Source organism: Triturus cristatus, chromosome 1_2 (assembly GCF_964204655.1).
Source record: "Triturus cristatus chromosome 1_2, aTriCri1.1, whole genome shotgun sequence".
Lineage (NCBI taxonomy): Eukaryota > Metazoa > Chordata > Amphibia > Caudata > Salamandridae > Triturus > Triturus cristatus.
The window spans coordinates 155927082-155945568 of record NC_140580.1 but is presented as its reverse complement, the minus strand read 5'-3'; positions in this window follow the sequence as shown (position 1 = coordinate 155945568).

The window sequence follows — 18487 nt, the reverse complement described above, 5'->3', positions numbered from 1 at the left end:
ACTTGCATTTACAGTTGGTCCATTGACACGGACTACAGATCTATTGCTTACAAAATCATGCCCAGAAAACTTGTTAGGTATAAAAACATTGAAAGCTCTAGGAGCTATAATATGTTGTTCTTCGGACGGAGTACGACTATTTTTGCGTGACTTTAAAGGTCACTACGTGTCAAGAGACATGGATCACCGGTTACAGAATCTACCTGCACATTTATGGGCACAAGGCCCCACTGATGTAGGTTGTATGCACATTACACCATATCGAGTCACACTCAAAACAGGAGTGGTATTACCACGAATGCGACAATATAAGTTACCTCCAGATGCTGTAGTGGCTTTACTGCAAATCATTGACGAGCTCATTGCACAAGGAGTGGTTGTAGAAACCGACTCCAATGTATGTAATTCTCCGATCATTCCGATTCTTAAACGAACTGATCCAAAAGCACCCCCCGTATATCGATTAGTTATTGATCTGCGCGAATTGAATAAATGCATTGTACCACAATATCCCGTGGTCCCAGATATCTCTTCATTACTGACAGCTATTGATTCAGAGGCAACGTTCTTTACTGTAATTGACCTCAAGAACGCCTTCTTTAGCGTCCCAATCGATCCGGAAAGCCAATATTTGTTCGGATTTAGTTTAAATGGACGAAGTTTTAAATTCGCACGAGCACCTCAAGGATTTACAGAAAGTCCTAGCATCTACAGCCAAGCACTGAAAAGACAACTTGACAGTATCCACATGCCAGTTAACACTGCACTGCTTCAGTATGTCGATGATCTGCTGATCACCGCCCGAAGCGAACCCGAATGTGAAAAAGCATCACTGACGGTTTTACATTTTCTAGCCGACAAGGGGCACAAGGTGTCCCCTTCGAAGCTGCAATTCTGTGCCCAGCAAGTTGTGTACCTAGGGCACTTGCTGTCCAAATGGGGGAGACAGCTCACACCTGACCGCATCCAGTTAATTGTAAACATGCCACCACCCAAGACACAAAAGGAGGTACGGGCCTTCATACGCCTCACTTCGTACTGCAGGCAGTGGATTCCCCAATATGCATTTTTAGCAAAACCACTCATTCAGTTGACAACCCAGGAGGCAGCGACATCGACTGTCCTCCCTTGGACTCCAGAACATACAGAAGCTTTTGAAGACTTAAAGAAAGCTTTATGCCAAGCACCTGTTTTAGCGACACCATGTTACAGTAAGCCTTTTACACTCTTTGTTACAGAACGTGAAGGTACTGCCTTGTCAGTACTCACTCAGGAACAAGCAGGATCACACAAGCCATGTGCTTACTTTTCTAGCACATTAGATCCCGTAGCTCAAGCTCTTCCTGCGTGTCTGAAATCAGTTGCAGCAACAGCTCTAGCGATCAGACAAAGCGATTCCATAGTGTTAGGACATCAATTGACAGTACAAGTACCACACGCAGTAGAGGTTCTCTTGAACCGGACACAAACACAACACTTGACTATAGCACGACTGACAGGTTACGAACTCACATTGTTTCAGCCACACATAGAAATCAGACGTTGTAGTACATTAAATCCTGCCACACTTTTGCCATTAAGTGGAACAGACCCACTGGCACATGATTGTATTGAAATCATTACTATTACGACGAAACCCAGACAAGACTTGACAGACGTCCCATTACCAGACCCAGACCTGACACTTTATGCGGATGGTTCATGTATGAGAACAAGTACAGGAGAGTTAGTGGCCGCTTATGCAGTCACGACAGACACCGAAGTCATTGAAACAAATTGTATTGACACATTATCAGCTCAAGCAGCAGAGCTTATTGCTCTGACACAAGCCTGCATTCAAGCCAAGAATAGAAAAGTTAACATATACACAGATTCACGTTATGCATTCGGAGTTGTACACGACTTCGGAGTCCTTTGGCGAGAGAGAGGTTATTTGACTTCTCACGGTGCCAACATTCAACACGGTCCCCTTATTCAAGCTCTATTAGATGCAATACATCTACCTACTTCGATATCTATCATGCAGTGCAAAGCCCATACAAAAGTCACCGATATTATTTCCCAGGGTAACGACCTAGCAGACCGAACAGCTAAGCAAACAGCACAGAATATGACTCATGCAACTGACTTGACAAAGACAATAGTTCCGACACCGACACACTGCATGACAGTTAGGGATCCCGCCCTTGATGTAATTGACATACAGACACATGCTACACCAGAGGAAATAAATAAATGGACGGAATTAGGAGGATCCAAACAGATCAGGGATGGATGACGAAGGGAAAATCTATATGGTTTCTCCCCGACTCAATGGTTCAAGTTATCATTAACACAATACATAGTCCAGCACATCTAAGAGAGAAAGCTATGTTAGACAGTATTCAAAACATTTGGTTCAACAAACACTTACGAGCTGCAGCCAAACAGAAAGTCCGAACTTGTATGATTTGTTGTCAGTTCAATCCAGGTAAAGGCGTACCTGTAGAGCAGGGTGGATTTCAACCTCCCGATCATCCTTTTGAAGTCCTCCAGATGGATTATATCCAGATGGAACGATGTCGAGGATTCAAATATGTCCTCGTAGTTGTATGCGCTCTTTCCCGTTGGACAGAGGCATATCCCGTCTCAGATTACACTGCCCCGACTACTGCCAAACAATTAGTTCGTGAATTCTTCCCACGGTATGGTTTGCCCCGTATCGTGTACTCAGATAATGGCCAGCCGTTCTCATCCGAGCTAATGAAACACATTTCACTCTTGTTAGGCTATCAATGGAAATTCCACTGTGTCCGACATCCCGAGGCAGCAGGTCTCGTGGAACGTCATAATCAGACCCTGAAAATTCGACTTTCAAAAATCTGTAGAGAGAAAGGCGTCGACTGGATAGTAGCCTTACCAGTTGCACTATTTTACATGAGAATGGTAGCACATTCTCGCACAGGGCTATCCCCGTACGAGGTGGTCTTCGGTAGGCCACCAAATATGTGGGGGATGCCTATACCTCATAAAATCACTGATGTTGATTGTAATATGCTGACAGATTACCTTGCTTCCTTGATGTCTGCACTACAATCTTGCCGTTCACAGGTAGCTGCAGCCTTTCCCGACAACACCGAGGTAAAGCCCCATGAAGTGGTTCCTGGAGACCTAGTTTTCATACGAAACTTCGACAGGAGGAGCCCGTTGGAGCCTCACTGGCAAACACCAAAGCTGGTACTTCTAACGACGAGGACAGCAGTGAAGGTCGAGGGTCGCAAGGGTTGGTTACACTCGAGCCATATCAAGAAATTTCATGGACTACCATCTGATCTGAACTCTCAGCCCTGCCCCCTTCCAGAGACTGATTCAAAACTCCCCCTGGTTGAAAAGACCGAATCTCAAAACTATAAACTGAAACTAAGGTCTAGCAAGTCAGACAATTCGATTGTTTAAGTCCTCTCCAAGGTGAATCGGTTGAATTTAGTCTTTGACATGTATCCTCTAGACCGAATTAGAGAGAGAAATAGACAGAAACAGCTCAAGAAACATGCATACTGTAAATCACTTCATAGTCACTGTATAGTGACATTGTTGATTATGTTTTTTCTAAGTCTTTTTATTATTGCTGCAAGTATACTGTTGCACATGTACTATCCTATTTTCAAGCGTGCTTATTCTGCTTACAATGTTACAGCCGAACATTCTTTTAGTGAACTACCTCCACATGAGTTGTCCTATAGATTTGCGCTGCGCAACAACACATTCATTAGTATGTTACATCATTCCCATCAGACCAGCAATGCTACAAATTGTTGGATATGTGGCCGACTCCCTCCCTATCAGAAATACAAAGGAGTTCTGCCTCTCTTTCCGTACCCGTTCACACACAATGGTTCCTGTGGAGCATGGTTTAGTTTGATTAACTCTTTAGATTCAAACACTGTAGTTTACCAGAGCAACTGGGTATGGGGAAACCTGAACTTAGTTTTGCTTAAAGCATGTTATCCTAACAAGGAGGGACTTCCCAAAAGAACAGGAACTGATCTAGAAAATGAAGTATATGGATTAGGTAATTTTACACTTAACCTCATGATTCTGAATGTTGAATCTGAAGCTGCACTAGTCTTATAACTCCTGATTATCATAGAAATACCAATCTAGTACACCATAGACCCCAGAGAGATATCCCGATTGTTGACTACACTGAAACAGCATGGGAACAATATACAGACTTCAATAAAGGTCTCTTTCCTTACATAGGTGTTGTCTCAAACAGTAAACTGATACGTAGATTAACCAGAACCCTTGAAGCAGTAGTGAATGAAACTACCTCTGCCCTAGGCAACTTAACAGAGGAGCAGTCTGCGATGCGGATTGTTGTTCTCCAAAATCGTCTTGTCCTTGACGTCATCCTAGCCGATAGGGGCGGAGCCTGTAGGGTCATCGGATCAAGTTGCTGTGTTTTCATCCCAGAAAACGCGCCATCCGTATATAAAGCCATAACTCGTCTTCACAAGATTGCAAACCAGATACATCAGAATCCAGGCACCTGGACATGGTCCGGTTGGTTCTGGAGCGTGTTGTCAGCCTGGGGATGGAAAGTCCTATCCTTCCTAGGTATTGGCCTTCTAATGATATTCAGTTGCTGCCTGTGTCTACAATGTGGACCAGCGATTTGCGGCCTGTGTGCCACATCATGTATTCCACGTTCAAGTTTTCATTCAAAATCACGGAAGAAGAAAGAAGAGCAAATGATGTTACATGAACAGATTGATGGATTCCTGAAGATCGATATTTCATGAAGGGTCCGTAGGGGACAAGGAGGGAATGAGGAAATATGAATTTTTATGGTCAATTGTGTCCCCTATCTAGACCCCAACGGCTCCATGTACATGCTACAAGTACATGTATGTTCCCTCCACTTCAAGCTATGAAGACGCAAATACAATTGTGTCCAACGTTAATATGTCCTCTTTCAGATCTGCCATGAATGGGTCAGATATTCCGTTCCTAAGTATGCCTTGCCACCGTCTTTATATGGTATACTTTTCACGTTTTCCAGCTCTGGCAAGGTAGGCCCTGAATTCTGCCATCGAGCTTTTCCTGCTTCTGCCTCTGAATGCTCCAGCCTGGACCTGCATCTGTATCCATGAACTTTGTCTTACTTCCTGCGCGGCTAACGGTGCCTAGCCCGGCCTGTTGCCTGCCAAAACTGTATTCAGCCTTCAAGTTATCTGCTCCGCTCCTCAAGAAATGCATTCCTGTCTAGTAGCTTAGGTAAACATCCCTCCAGCTGCAGAGCAAAGGGCCCGGCCTTACTGTCTTCGTGCAAGTAATTCATGACTTTCGTTACCATGGTAGGCCCATGCCCCCTCGCATCTCATGTAGACACTTAGACGCTTGTACACGCACTAGCAGTCAGTATAGAATAGACTCTGTCCGAAAAGACCTTTCCTTCCAGATAATATAGTTCCTTAAACACAAGATATTAGATATGATTTAGGATTCGGTTGTCCTGACATCCCAGACTTCTGTCTCCTCATGTAGGGCTAAATGTCAAGTTCCCTTCACCCTCTAGTTACACGTCAATCACACGTCATGCGGCTGCGCGCGCATCTCTGCCATGTATTTTTGCTGACTTTGCAGGATTCTCTTATGGATCCACCCACTTGTGTCATCATCATAATGACGTTTCTAGTATACGCCTTTATGCACGCCTATTGTAACGCCTTTTTCATTACGTATGTGTATTCTTATCAGCTGTTACGCCTCCTGCATCTGTCTTTACTGTAATGCATTTACTATATATATTATAACCTGTCAATAATGTATTGCTGATCCCTTCCTGAACCTTCGTGGTGACGGAACTCGATTGCCTGGTTCGAACCATCATTCCTTTGTAAGGAATAAATTCCCTATTATACCCTCGAATACCACGGATTCCGCCTCTTATTTTTACTGAGTTATTCGTATTGAATTTTACCGCATAAATTAAGTCTAGGTAATTTAAATTTACCACAACAATGCAAACATGCCCATACATGACACTGTTCAGGGATCCATCATCTACAGCTGAAATTAAATGGCCATTCATCATGGTCCCCCCTATTAAAGCAGTGCACTTTGTGATCTGCATGGTACATGCTCTTTGCAGCAGGCACATTAACCCTCTGTGCTACCTTTCCAGGAGTCAACCCTCCCACTAGGCAAAACTTGGATCTCTCTCTAGGAAGAACATTAATCACGGAAGTTATCATGACATTTTTATTGTTTCTGAAAATTACTGGAGGCCAGGAAGGAGGCAGCAAGTTTTTTTAAAACCATAATATACTTGCAAACACTACGCACCCATCCAAAATAGGTACTCAGTGCGGTCACACCGTTTGAACCGCCCTAACCTGCTCAAGGTTCATGTGACCTCAGTGACAGAGTCACAGTGACTGGATCACTGATGCTCTTGGGTGTGCTGCTTCGTAGGCCTGCCCGCAAGACTGGAGATTAACTTCAGTATGGATTGTGGTGGACAGGCCTTCAAGGTTAACTCACAATTGACACCACTAGGGTACACCTGCTTGTGCTAAGACATCAAGCCTTCTAAGGTCTAGTGGGGCCTTGTAAGGTCAAACATGGGAATATGCTCCCTCAGTAGAGTGGTCTGGTGGACTGGTCGTGAAGGCTCAACCCAGTTCCCCAGTTCCAAATTCGACAGCTCTGGCCATAGTGCCACATCCTCTCCCCCACTGAACACCATACTGCCCCACTTAGAGAAACTCGCACTGCCTTCAGCTACAACCTACTTGTGCCCGCAATAAACACTTGGATGTGGCTCAATTCAAATTATGAACTTGATAAGAGTAATATGCTGCCTAAAAAAAATAAAGGCAAACACTCATAGGGAATGCAAGATTAAGTAAAGCATGTGAAATGTAAGCAGAAACAACATGGTTATCTTAACGATCTCTCACTCACTATTCAGAAATCAGCGAGTGGTTTTACCTGAAAAGTTAAGGACATGACTACGGGGCCCTGAAGGGAACCGTTTCAATGTCCATTGCTTATACCCTTTATAAACGTAAGCAGTGTGGTTTCAAAAGACCACATCCATAAACAGAGCCATGGTACACATTTTGTTTTCCAATCCACCCATCAACCAGGTATTGCAGTACCTCCAGGAATGGTGCACTTTCCCACCTGGGGACAACAATGCTGTTCAAAGAAAGACGAGAAAACAAAAGTAGCCCTTCACTGCAAAGTCTGTAAAGTGAGGCTGATCTGTTTGGATGTGAATAAAACCAATCTGGCCACTTTGCAACCACTCTGTCTTGCTTTATTTAGTTATGTATTTATTTTTCATATTAAAAAACATCTATTACTCTCCATCCCGCTGCACTTTGGAATAGAAAAATTTCAGAAAAAGGGCATTTCCCGCAAGAGTGTTTTTCTTTTTTGGATCCATTTCACAGAGAAGCAACTAAATGAAAGAAGGAAAGAGGTTGTGAACCGTTTCTTTCAAGTTACGGTTTTCAGTAAGTGCAAGACAGAAAGAGAGGGAATAATAGGAAGAGAGGGGATACAGCTGCCAGCACAAAAAAGAAGAGGACATTGCCCGAGTCCTATTCCTTCTCTGCCCGTCCCGAACTTCCACGAAAGCAAAAGCAAGCCGAGCCTTATCTGAATGCCTTTGTCCGCCCCCAAAATAGTGCCGCCTGGGGCGGACCGCCCCCACCATCCCCCCCTAGCTACGCCACTGCCTCCCGGTCTGGGTACCGGCATCAACTTTTAAACAGCTCCAATCGATGATCGCGGGGTTGCTCTGGTTTGGTGGCACATGAAGGGTGGCATTGAACACTTTAATGAGGCCGAAATCAGAGGGTGGATTGGCGGACCCTGAGTTTCTTTGCCTCTGACAGCTTTGTACTCCCTGATATTGGCTGCAGTATACCTATAATGTACTCTTGGGTTAAACCTTGCTTTTACTACAAGTTTGATGAATGAGATACGCCGGGAAGGGGGAGGGATAAGTGGGTGGGGGTAGTTTAGTTTTTTTCTTTTTCTCTTCTTTAATGTGTGGCAAGGGTGCTTCTCGCATGATCTCCATTGATAATTGATCATTAGCGATATGACTGCTTTGTTGCTCTTGTAGATTGTTGCAAATGTTATATTGTAGAACGATACACGGTTACTGTTGCACATGGTCTAGTCATGATTGCCTGGGTGCGACCAGGATATATTGCTGTTAAATGAACATCCGATTGCCTTTTCATTCTGTACATGATGGAATGTTTTTGTTTGGAAAACAATAAAATATATACTTTTTAAATAATAAATTACACTATGTACCACTCCACTCTGCAACATTCCAATTTACCCTATTACACTGTACACTACTCCACTCTTCTCAACTCCAATCTATGCCACTCCATTGTACGCTATTCTACTATACGCAACTCCCCTCCACTCTACGCCACTCCACTTCACTTCATTCTATTCCTCCGCTCTATGCTATTCCTCTCTACACTATTCCATTCTACTTCACTCCACTTTACACCACTCTCTATATGGCTCTCCACTATTTGCGACTCCACTCTTTGCCACTTCACTCTGCGCTACTCCACTCTACCCTATTCCACTCTACACCACTCCATTCTATGACACTACACTGTGCGCCACTCCTCTCTATGTTATTCTACTCTACTTCTCTACACTCTACACCACTCCGATGTACTCCATTCCACACTACGTCACTGCCCTCTATGCCATTGCCCTTTATGATATTCCACTGTATACAACTCCACTCTATGACCCTCTACCCAGGCTATTCCGCTATATACCATGCCACTGTTCGTGTACTCCAATGTACACTACTCCCCTCTAAGCTAATCTACTTTACACTATTCCACTGTATGCAACTCCACTCTGTTCTATTCTAATCTGCTCCACTCCACTCCACTGTACGCCAATCCAGTCTACGCCACTCCAGGCTACTCTACTTTTTGATATTCCAATCCACTGTATGCAATTCAACTCTGTGCTATTGCACTGTATACCACTCCACTCTATGGTACTTCAATCTGACACTCCACAGTATGATATTCCACTCTAACCCACTCCACTGTACACCACTCCAGTCCAGGACTCTCAAATGTATGTCACTACACTGTAGGCTACTGCACTCTACACTGTTCCACGCTACTCCACTATATGGCACTCCACTCTATGCCACTGACCTCTATGTTTTTACATTGTGTGCCACTCCACTGCACACCACTCCACCTTACTCTACTCCACGACACTGTGGTCCACTCAACAACACTCTATTCCCTTGCACTTTACCACACAATACTCAGATCTACAGCACTCCACTCCACTGACGTGACTACACTTTATGACACTGCACTGCACAGCACTCTCCTCCACCGCACTGTACAACTCTCTACATAGACTGTACAATTTGAAACATATATATATATATATATATATATATATATATATATATATAAAATGTCAGATCTCCTGCCTCGCGACAGACTGATTTCTTTTAGAAAAACGCACTCACTCGTGTTCTCAGAAGTTCAAGGCGGCTTTATTTCAAATAATCGCCATACCCAACGCGTTTCACCTTTACTCAAGGCTTGATCATGGGTTGTTGCATATTAGAAACAGACATCTTTTATTTCTAATGTTCACCAATTACTTCCTATTTTAGGTGTGATGCATTGTGGTTAATGTGGTTTAACTTTTATAAAAAAATAAACATGTGAATTTACAAATGAATTTAAGGTGCTCATATTTCTAAATGTTTAAATTAATTGTTTAGCTTGACCATGGCTACTAAAAAGTCCCGATTTATTTATGAAAGTCGTGCTCTCTAGTGAGCATTACAGTTATTGTCCACAATTTCCAAGTTATTGGGGTTGTAAACTTTCCACATTGAGATTACTTTTTTTGCATTGTTAGCTTTATATTTCATTTTATTTCTCCTTCAGATCGCACTCTCTGGTGAGCATACGAGTCCATATTTATGAATCACAGATTATTTAAATTACATTCTCTTTGATTTGTGGCAACCATTTTTGTCCCACTATTTTCTCATATCCAATGTTTAGATGATTTTTCAGTTATTTTTATTCTTCTTTGACTTTGTTTGTTCATTTTGATTACAGATGTACATAAAGTTCCTCATTTTCATTAAGCCCTCTAGGATCAAGAGTTCTGAACATTATAATTTGCCGTGATTCTTTTTGCCTCAGGACCTTTACACAATCTCCTCCTCTCTCAGTTAGTGGAATTTGTTCCAGGGCACAGTATCTTAATGACTCCCATTTGCCTTCATGGTATTTCTCCAAATGCTTTGCGATGGCATTCGATCGATCTTTATGTATTGTGGCCCGAACATGTTCCAAGATTCTTTTTTTCACTTCAAATATAGTGCTTCCAATGTAGCGCATATGACATGGGCACTCTACCATATAAACTACATGGGTGCTTTTGCACGTTAAATGCTGTCTGATCTTCCATGTTTTTCCTTTTTTGATGTCAATTTCTTTTGTTGGTGCTGCAATTTTGCAAATGTTGCAGTGTTTGCAAGGCCAAAAGCCTTCTCTTTGAAGCCAGGTAGTTATAGGTGCCTCCTGAAAATGCCTATGAACAATTTTGTCTCCTATGCTCTTCGCTCGACGGTAAGTTATATTGGGATGATCACCTATGAGTTTCGATAAAGTTGGATCTAATTTCAGTATACCCCAATGCTTTTTAATTATCTTGGTTAACTTCTTATTCTCTGCACTGTGGGTTGTTATTAATCTTATCGTTGTTTCATCCGAATCGTCTTTCTTTTTAGATTTTTGTAAGATGTCTTTCCGATCACAATTCATCACTTTTTGTAAACTCTTTTCAACTACGTTTTTCGGATATCCACGTTTCAAGAACCAATTTCCTGCTTGTTGACTATGTTTGGAGAATTCTGTTTCCTCTGAGCAGTTCCTTCTGAGTCTTAAAAACTCCCCATATGGGATGCTCCACTTTAGTGATTCACTGTGGAAGCTTTCACCATGTAATGTAGCGTTCTTCGCTGTTTCCTTTCTATGTAGAGTTGTTTGTAGGGAGTTATTTTCTACATAAATTTCTGTATCTAGGAATACTACTCCCTTAGGACTAATTTCATAGGTGAATTTTAAGTTCATTGGACTGTTGTTTAGTTTGTCAAAATAGATGTTAAATTAAATTTCAGTACCATCCCAAATGATTAAAAGTTCGTCTATAAAACGGAGCCATAGAATGATCTTTTGACGATATTCATAGTTCTCTGTGTTCCATGCCACTTTTTGCTCAAACCATCCCATGGTTAAATTCGCATAATTGGGAGAGAATGAAAAGCCCATGGCACATCCCATTATTTGTTTAAAGATGTGTTTGTTGAATAAAAAGATGTTGTTGTTCAGGCACAGGGAGATCATTTCATTTAACATGATGTTATGTTCCTTATATTGTATGTTTCTTTTTCCCAGGAAATATTTACAAGCATGGGTGCCGATGGAGTGTTCAATGTTGGTATATAATGAAACCACATCCATCGTTACCAGTTTGTAAGTCGACTGCCAGGTGATTTTTTCCAGTTTATTTAGAAGATCTGTTGTATCTCTTAGATAAGAACTGAGATTTTTTACTAAGGGTGCTAAAAAGTGGTCAACATAATCTGAAATGGGTTCCAATAATGAATTGTTAGCGGAAACTATCGGTCTTCCCCGAGGATTCTCTCTGTTTTTATGAATTTTTGGAAGACAATAAAAGGTGGCTAAAGTTGGATGTTTGTTGTTCAAATATCGATGTTCATCTTCACTAATCAATCCATTCTGAAGCCACTGCTGTAGATGTATAATCAACTTGTCTTGAATTTCTTTTGTAGGATCCTTCGTTAACTGTTGATAGCATTCCTGATCCATCAGCTGTCTTCTTGCTTCCGCTATGTCATCTTTTTTTATCAATGATCAAGATATTTCCGCCTGTATCCGCGGGCTTTATTTCAATTGTTTAATCTTCTTGTAAGGTTTTAAGAGCATCTATTTGACTTTTGGAAAGATTATTCTTATCATTGCTGTTCTTGATTTTGTAGAGCTCTTCTATTACTGCTTCATAAAAAATGTCTATCTTATTACCTGGTGGTAAATTCGGATAGTATCTTGATTTCGGTTTTAGACCACTCTCACCTGCTCCTTCCATTTTCTGGAATTCTTGTAGTTCCATTAATGCTTCTTTTTCCTGGGAGGCAGTTGGTGTGCCCATTGTCAATAATGTCTCTAAGCCTTTGCTGTCTTCAGCTTGAAGGGAGCTTGTCATTTTCATAGTGGTGTTTTGTTGTTCATTAATTGTTTTTTCTGCGTAGATCTTTACTAGTTTGAGTTTTCTCGTGTATTTATACAAGTCAATTCTTGTTTGAGCAATGTCAAGATGGGAGGTAGGACAAAAGTTTAAACCTTTTTTGAGCACTTCATTTTCGGTTGGAGCTAAGGTTTTTTTGAAAGATAGATTATATTTAATTCTTGTGAATCTAGTCCTTCCATTTCTATTATCTTAACCGATCCTTGGACCATGTGTTCACTTTTGAATCCTCCCTTGCCTCTCTGGCCTCTTCTTGTCTTCCTCTTGTTGTTCCTCTTCCACAGCCTCTCCCACCACCTCTTTTTGGTTGATTGTTCTTGTTTTGTTGTTCCAAAGCCATGCGCATTTCTGTTAAAAAGTTGGTCTTTTTTCAGGTTTCTGTTGTTACTTGTGGGTTACCTTCATTTTCACTGGTATCTAAACTCGACAGGGAGTCAAAGCTCGAAAATTGTTGATTTGTTGTTTCTAGTTGTATTTTACTTTTTCTTGCTTCATATTGTCTTCCGAAAGTAAAGATTCTGCCTTCTTCAAAGTCTATTGTCCCGCAGGAACTTGTGTTGTTTTCGTTGTTTCACTCTTTCATCATGTTTTTCCAAGTTTTTCAGAATGTCTGACTTCAATTTTTGCATATCTTCACTTAATGTCATTTTGTTTATTTCCTCTTCTAGATTTTTCAATTCAATTCTTATTTCTTTCAGAGCTTTGTCAATGTGTTTAATTAAAATAATTATGAGCCCCGTCGATGACTCGAGTAAGTGTTCTCCCCACTCTTGAAGGAGCTCCCCACTAGTGTCCTGATGACTCGGCATAAGCATTAGGCGGAGAACCCTAGAAATTCTCTTGACTTCTACATACTTTTGTAAAGTGATAAGCTCCCACCACTTGTTAATTTCTTTTTTTGACATCCTTTCCCAATATCTGAGTTTGTCTCTGCTAGTACTCATAGTTGTAATTTCTCCCCTTTCAGTTCTTAAAGAACTTGTTGTTGTGAACAAATTGGACATTTCAGCATTCCGTTTGGCCTCACGTGTTTCCATGGTGATTATTTCCTTATTGTTTTAATTTAGCCTGCTTTTTTTGCTCTTTATACCTTTTCTTTTGTTATTTCACGAGTCCCGTTTCCCTTTATGGCGCTCTCGCCAGTGTAAATCTGCTCCTGAAGGTCGTATATTATCAGTATTTCTTTAATGTTTCTCTTTCAATGGCAGATCGGCATTCGATAATGAACTTTTGCCAGGAAACAAATATCGTATGTTTCGATAATGGCACGGGGCCTTTTGAGTCACGTGTTAAGCTTTGTTGATCGTTTTCAAGAATGTTTCTGGAGAATAGAGAAATTAAGCAGTAGCTCTTACCCGTTCCTGGTACACCGTGTGGTTCCCCGCCCTCCGGTAGGATTCCTCACAGCCTCCGAATGACAATTGCAGGCTTTCCGAGCTAGCGCGAATCTCCTGTTCCTTTCCTTTTAAAAAATTCTTCAACGAGTACAAAGTGTTCATTTAACGTGACGGCTGCCTCGCGTCTTGAAACGTTGGCACATTGTAGCCCTGGTTTGACGCTGGCGCTCTTGTGTAAGGCGGTGCGTTTCTTCCGGCAGGGCCACGCCTGTTTCAATAGAAAATGTCAGATCTCCTGCCTCGCGACAGACTGATTTCTTTTAGAAAAACGTACTCACTCGTGTTCTCAGAAGTTCAAGGCGGCTTTATTTCAAATAATCGCCATACCCAACGCGTTTCACCTTTACTCATGGCTTGATCACGGGTTGTTGCATATTAGAAACAGACATCTTTTATTTCTAATGTTCACCAATTACTTCCTATTTTAGGTGTGATGCATTGTGGTTAATGTGGTTTAACTTTTATAAAAAAATAAACATATGAATTTACAAATGAATTTAAGGTGCTCATATTTCTAAATGTTTAAATTAATTGTTTAGCTTGACCACGGCTACTAAAAAGTCCCGATTTATTTATGAAAGTCGTGCTCTCAAGTGAGCATTAGAGTTATTGTCCACAATTTCCAAGTTATTGGGGTTGTAATCTTTCCACATTGAGATGACTTTTTTTGCACTGTTAGCTTTATATTTCATTTTATTTCTCCTTCAGATCGCATATATATATATATTTTTTAAAACATTGAAATCCAATGAATAAACCAAATGGGTAAAGATAAGTTAAAGTTGGGAAAACTTTATTTATTTTTTCTACACAAACCCTACTTAAATTATGAAAACAGTAGAAATTCTACAGTGATTTTTACAACTTAAAATGTTCATTTACGCATCACCAGTCATAACCCACATTTATAATTTATGCACCACTAGTTAGAACTTACATTTATAATTTACACACACACCTTAAATTTTCTATACTCTTGCACCAATCACCACACTACATTAACAATAACTTGCCACTCTACCAAGCACGGTGTTCTGAGAAATTGAGTTATTTCAGCTGTCATAAGTCTTATTATAACTTCTATGAATGCACATTCTGTAAGTCGTATATTATGTAAAGGTACAACCAGTGCATGGAGAAAGGGCGAGTTACAGTTAATGTAGCGTGGTGGTTGTTATGAGAAGAATGTGTGTATATAAAATGATCTACAGCAGGTTAGAATGTCTTTACATGTTACATGATCACATAGTTCCCTCTCAAACTTCTATGCCTGGGCCTAAACCTATATCTCTACACATTCCACATAATAGATATACTGCATATGTAGACCCCACTGACGATGTTGATGTCGCAAATTGACTACACTAATTTTTTAAATCACAGCGTCTCAGACTACCTAATACTTTGAGTACAGTGCTAGCAGAAACCTAATGCACAGCTAGTGATCCATTTTGGGTTTAGAGAACACACCACTGCTTTGGGAAAGACAAGAACATTGAAATAATCTAGACTAATGAAAAGTATGAAATGGCAAAGGAGGCTGAGGAGAGGCTGTGATGAGGAATATTGGTGCTGGTAGGTCCCCGGAGTATTGTTTGCATGCATTTTGATTATTCTGTTTCATTCAGAAAGTATCAATTGCACAGTATAACATGATGATCCAGCAGACAGCAATCAGTCAGTTGTCTTTTTTTCACTCTTTCCTACTGGCAAGCATTTGCCTGATATGCATGGCTTCCATAGGAAGCCTCTTTCATTTACATCAGATTCTAAATATTGTAATTCATTGGTATGACATAGAAACAGTTGAGATCAAAATTCTGAGAGCCTGTCAGCACAGCACTTATTGTCTATTTTGAATGAAAGCAGAAAGCAAAGCTGCAGAAGAGGGAAGGAAGGCTGGGAAGGTGGTGGGGGCTGGTCTAGGATGGAAGGCAAAAAATGTTTTTTAAAACTTTGGTGCAAGGACAGATAACAGAGGCCATGGTATATGCAGTGTCGTACAATATTTTTTGACAGAACTCTCTTGGCTTCTAATTGGCTTCATAGAGCTGTGACGTAGATGCCGGAGTGCAAAGACATGAAATCTTGTTTTAGTATTTTGAGTTTGCAGTTACACGCAGCAGAATAAAGACGTGAAATACTAAGCTCTGTGTGTGGCATAGTCCTTTGCAGGTATCCAGACTGGGGAAGATGATACAAATGTCAGCGAGATAGGGGATAAGTAGCCCAAAGAATGACTGTGCTCTCCCAAAGAGTTTGCAGTGGTCCAAGCAAACTACTTGCGCAAGAAGTGTGTCACTGTTGAAGAATACAATTGACGCTTCATGCACATGGAGACAAATCACGACCCCAGCTGCTGCAAAGCAGGTGAAGACAACAGAACTGTTGCAAAGAAGCTACATGTTGATGGTCAAAAACTTGATGATCAAGCCATACATAAAGGTACCATGCTGCCATGCAAGATAAAATTGTAGATTATACGGAGTGTTCATGCTGAAAGCAGATTCAACATGGTCTACGAAGCGCAGACACTAATAATCATAACTTGCAAGATAACGCTGCAAACAGATGTGCTGCAAGTTGGAGATCAACCAGGTGTTAGAAAAAGCAAATTTGCATTTAGGAGAAAATAAATAAATGACTTACTGAATACACTCAAGAGAGTCGTCATACTACAGCACTGGGTGAAGTTGGCTCAAGGAGAAGTGTTCGGGATTGTGCTTATGGAGCTGTCCATACCTGAACCATTTTGTTCACAATGTTGCGGAGTGGGGCTCAGAACAACTTCACAGGTCTTCAGAAAATAGGGAGCCAATAGCGACTCTCGTAATATTGAAACTTTTCAGATGGCTGTGAAGAAAGTCATGTTTACAGCTCTCACTAAAGATGAGTCAGAGGCCAGCATGTTGCAAGGTTTCACAGATGAGTTGCAGACGCCCAATCACAGGGATCCCGCCGAGGTGTCAGTATGTTCCACATTGGTCTACAGTGCTGTTGTATTCCTGAAACCACCACCATCTTTTGAGACCAACAAAATGGAAAATATCAGCGATAGATGGATTGCTTGGATAGAGACAGCTGATTAAGAAAATGCTGCGTAGTGACAAAGAAATTACATATTGTCAGATTAAAAACGCTGAATCTTAAATTTAATCCAGTACCAAATGTTGATTACGAAAGATACATTTTCAGTCAAGAATGCCAAAAGGTTGGTGAAACTATTGATGAATTTGTAGAAAGACTCCATATACTCATCAAACATTCTAAGGTACATGAATTTAATGATGAGGAGGATTTGCTGCTTAGAGTTATTGAAGGATGCTTATCAGATTCATTCAGATGATGAATGCTGAGAGCAACTCTTAGTTTGGAGCAAGTGCTGATGGCTGCCAGAGCATAGGAACATGCTGAAAGACAATTGGCTGACAAAGTGGCTGGAGGTGCCCATAGTGAATCAGTCATGAGTATAAAAAGTAGGCCAAGTACACAAACTGATGTCCACATGTGAAAAGAAGTTATGTTTTAGATGTGGATTTTCATTTCCACCCAAAGGTAAATGTCCTGCCATTTTATAGATATTTAAATGCTGTGGGAAAGAAAACCATTTTGTGAAAGTTTGTAATGTGAAGGAAAACGTAAGTGCATCACGGCACAAAGACAAAATAGCCATCAGAACATTCCAGAGTCAACGTTCAACGCAACCCAACGAGGCCAAGCAGCGACATCAATTGAAGAAAATTGTCACTTAACGAAGTCAACTGTCATCTAAATCATCATCAAAACTTTGTCTGCATCAATATCAAGTGAAAAAGACGGTTGCACCATGTCAATGTTTACTTCAGAGAAATGTGTGCATGGTGGACTGGCAACACATGAGGAAAAATGACAGGCAAAAGAAAGTCAACATGCCAAAGCACCAATGGCATACAAATACTGCCCAAAGATTACAATGAAAATGAATGATTGCTTGATACCTTTCATCATCGACAGTGGTACATCGATAAATATATGACTGATGAGAAAAACAATTATTATCTCCATTGACTCAACTTACACCATCGAAAACTAAAGTGTACACCTGGGCTGCATCAACGCTCATAAAAAGTCAAGGTTCATTTGTAGTGACACAGAAACACAAAGGTGCAAGCACCCATCCATGTGCTTCAAGGAACAGCAGCAAGTGCTTGTCTACTTAGTTTCAGTACCACTGCCACTGCTGATATGGGGCTGTTTCCTGGGAATTGCAATGTGAATACTCACCACGATATAGTAAGTCAATTTTCATGCTTTTTTATATTTTAAGAAAGCTTAAGACTATGAAAATTGGGTGAATATTAATGATGGTGTCCAGCCTGTTGCTAAGAGACATAGACGAGTTCTCTGCCATTTCATTTCTAAGGAGCTGCTCAATTGTTACTTAAGCATGACATTAGTGAGCATTAAACTGGTCCAGTGGCATGGGTTTCTCCCATAGTGGAAGTGCCCAAAAGGGACAGTAAAGGAGCTGTACGCACATGCATTGCTATGTATCAAGCAAATAAGTTAATTGAATGAGAACGACATTCAGGTCCACACACTTGTGGTCTGTTTTGATATAAGAAACTCTGTTTTGGTGTGTCATTGGCTGCAGAATTTTGCGGGGACATCGATTTTTGGAGCTACTCAGAAGGAGCATGATAAATGTCTCACCCAAGTATGTTGTTTACCCCCTGATGCAGGCTTGACTC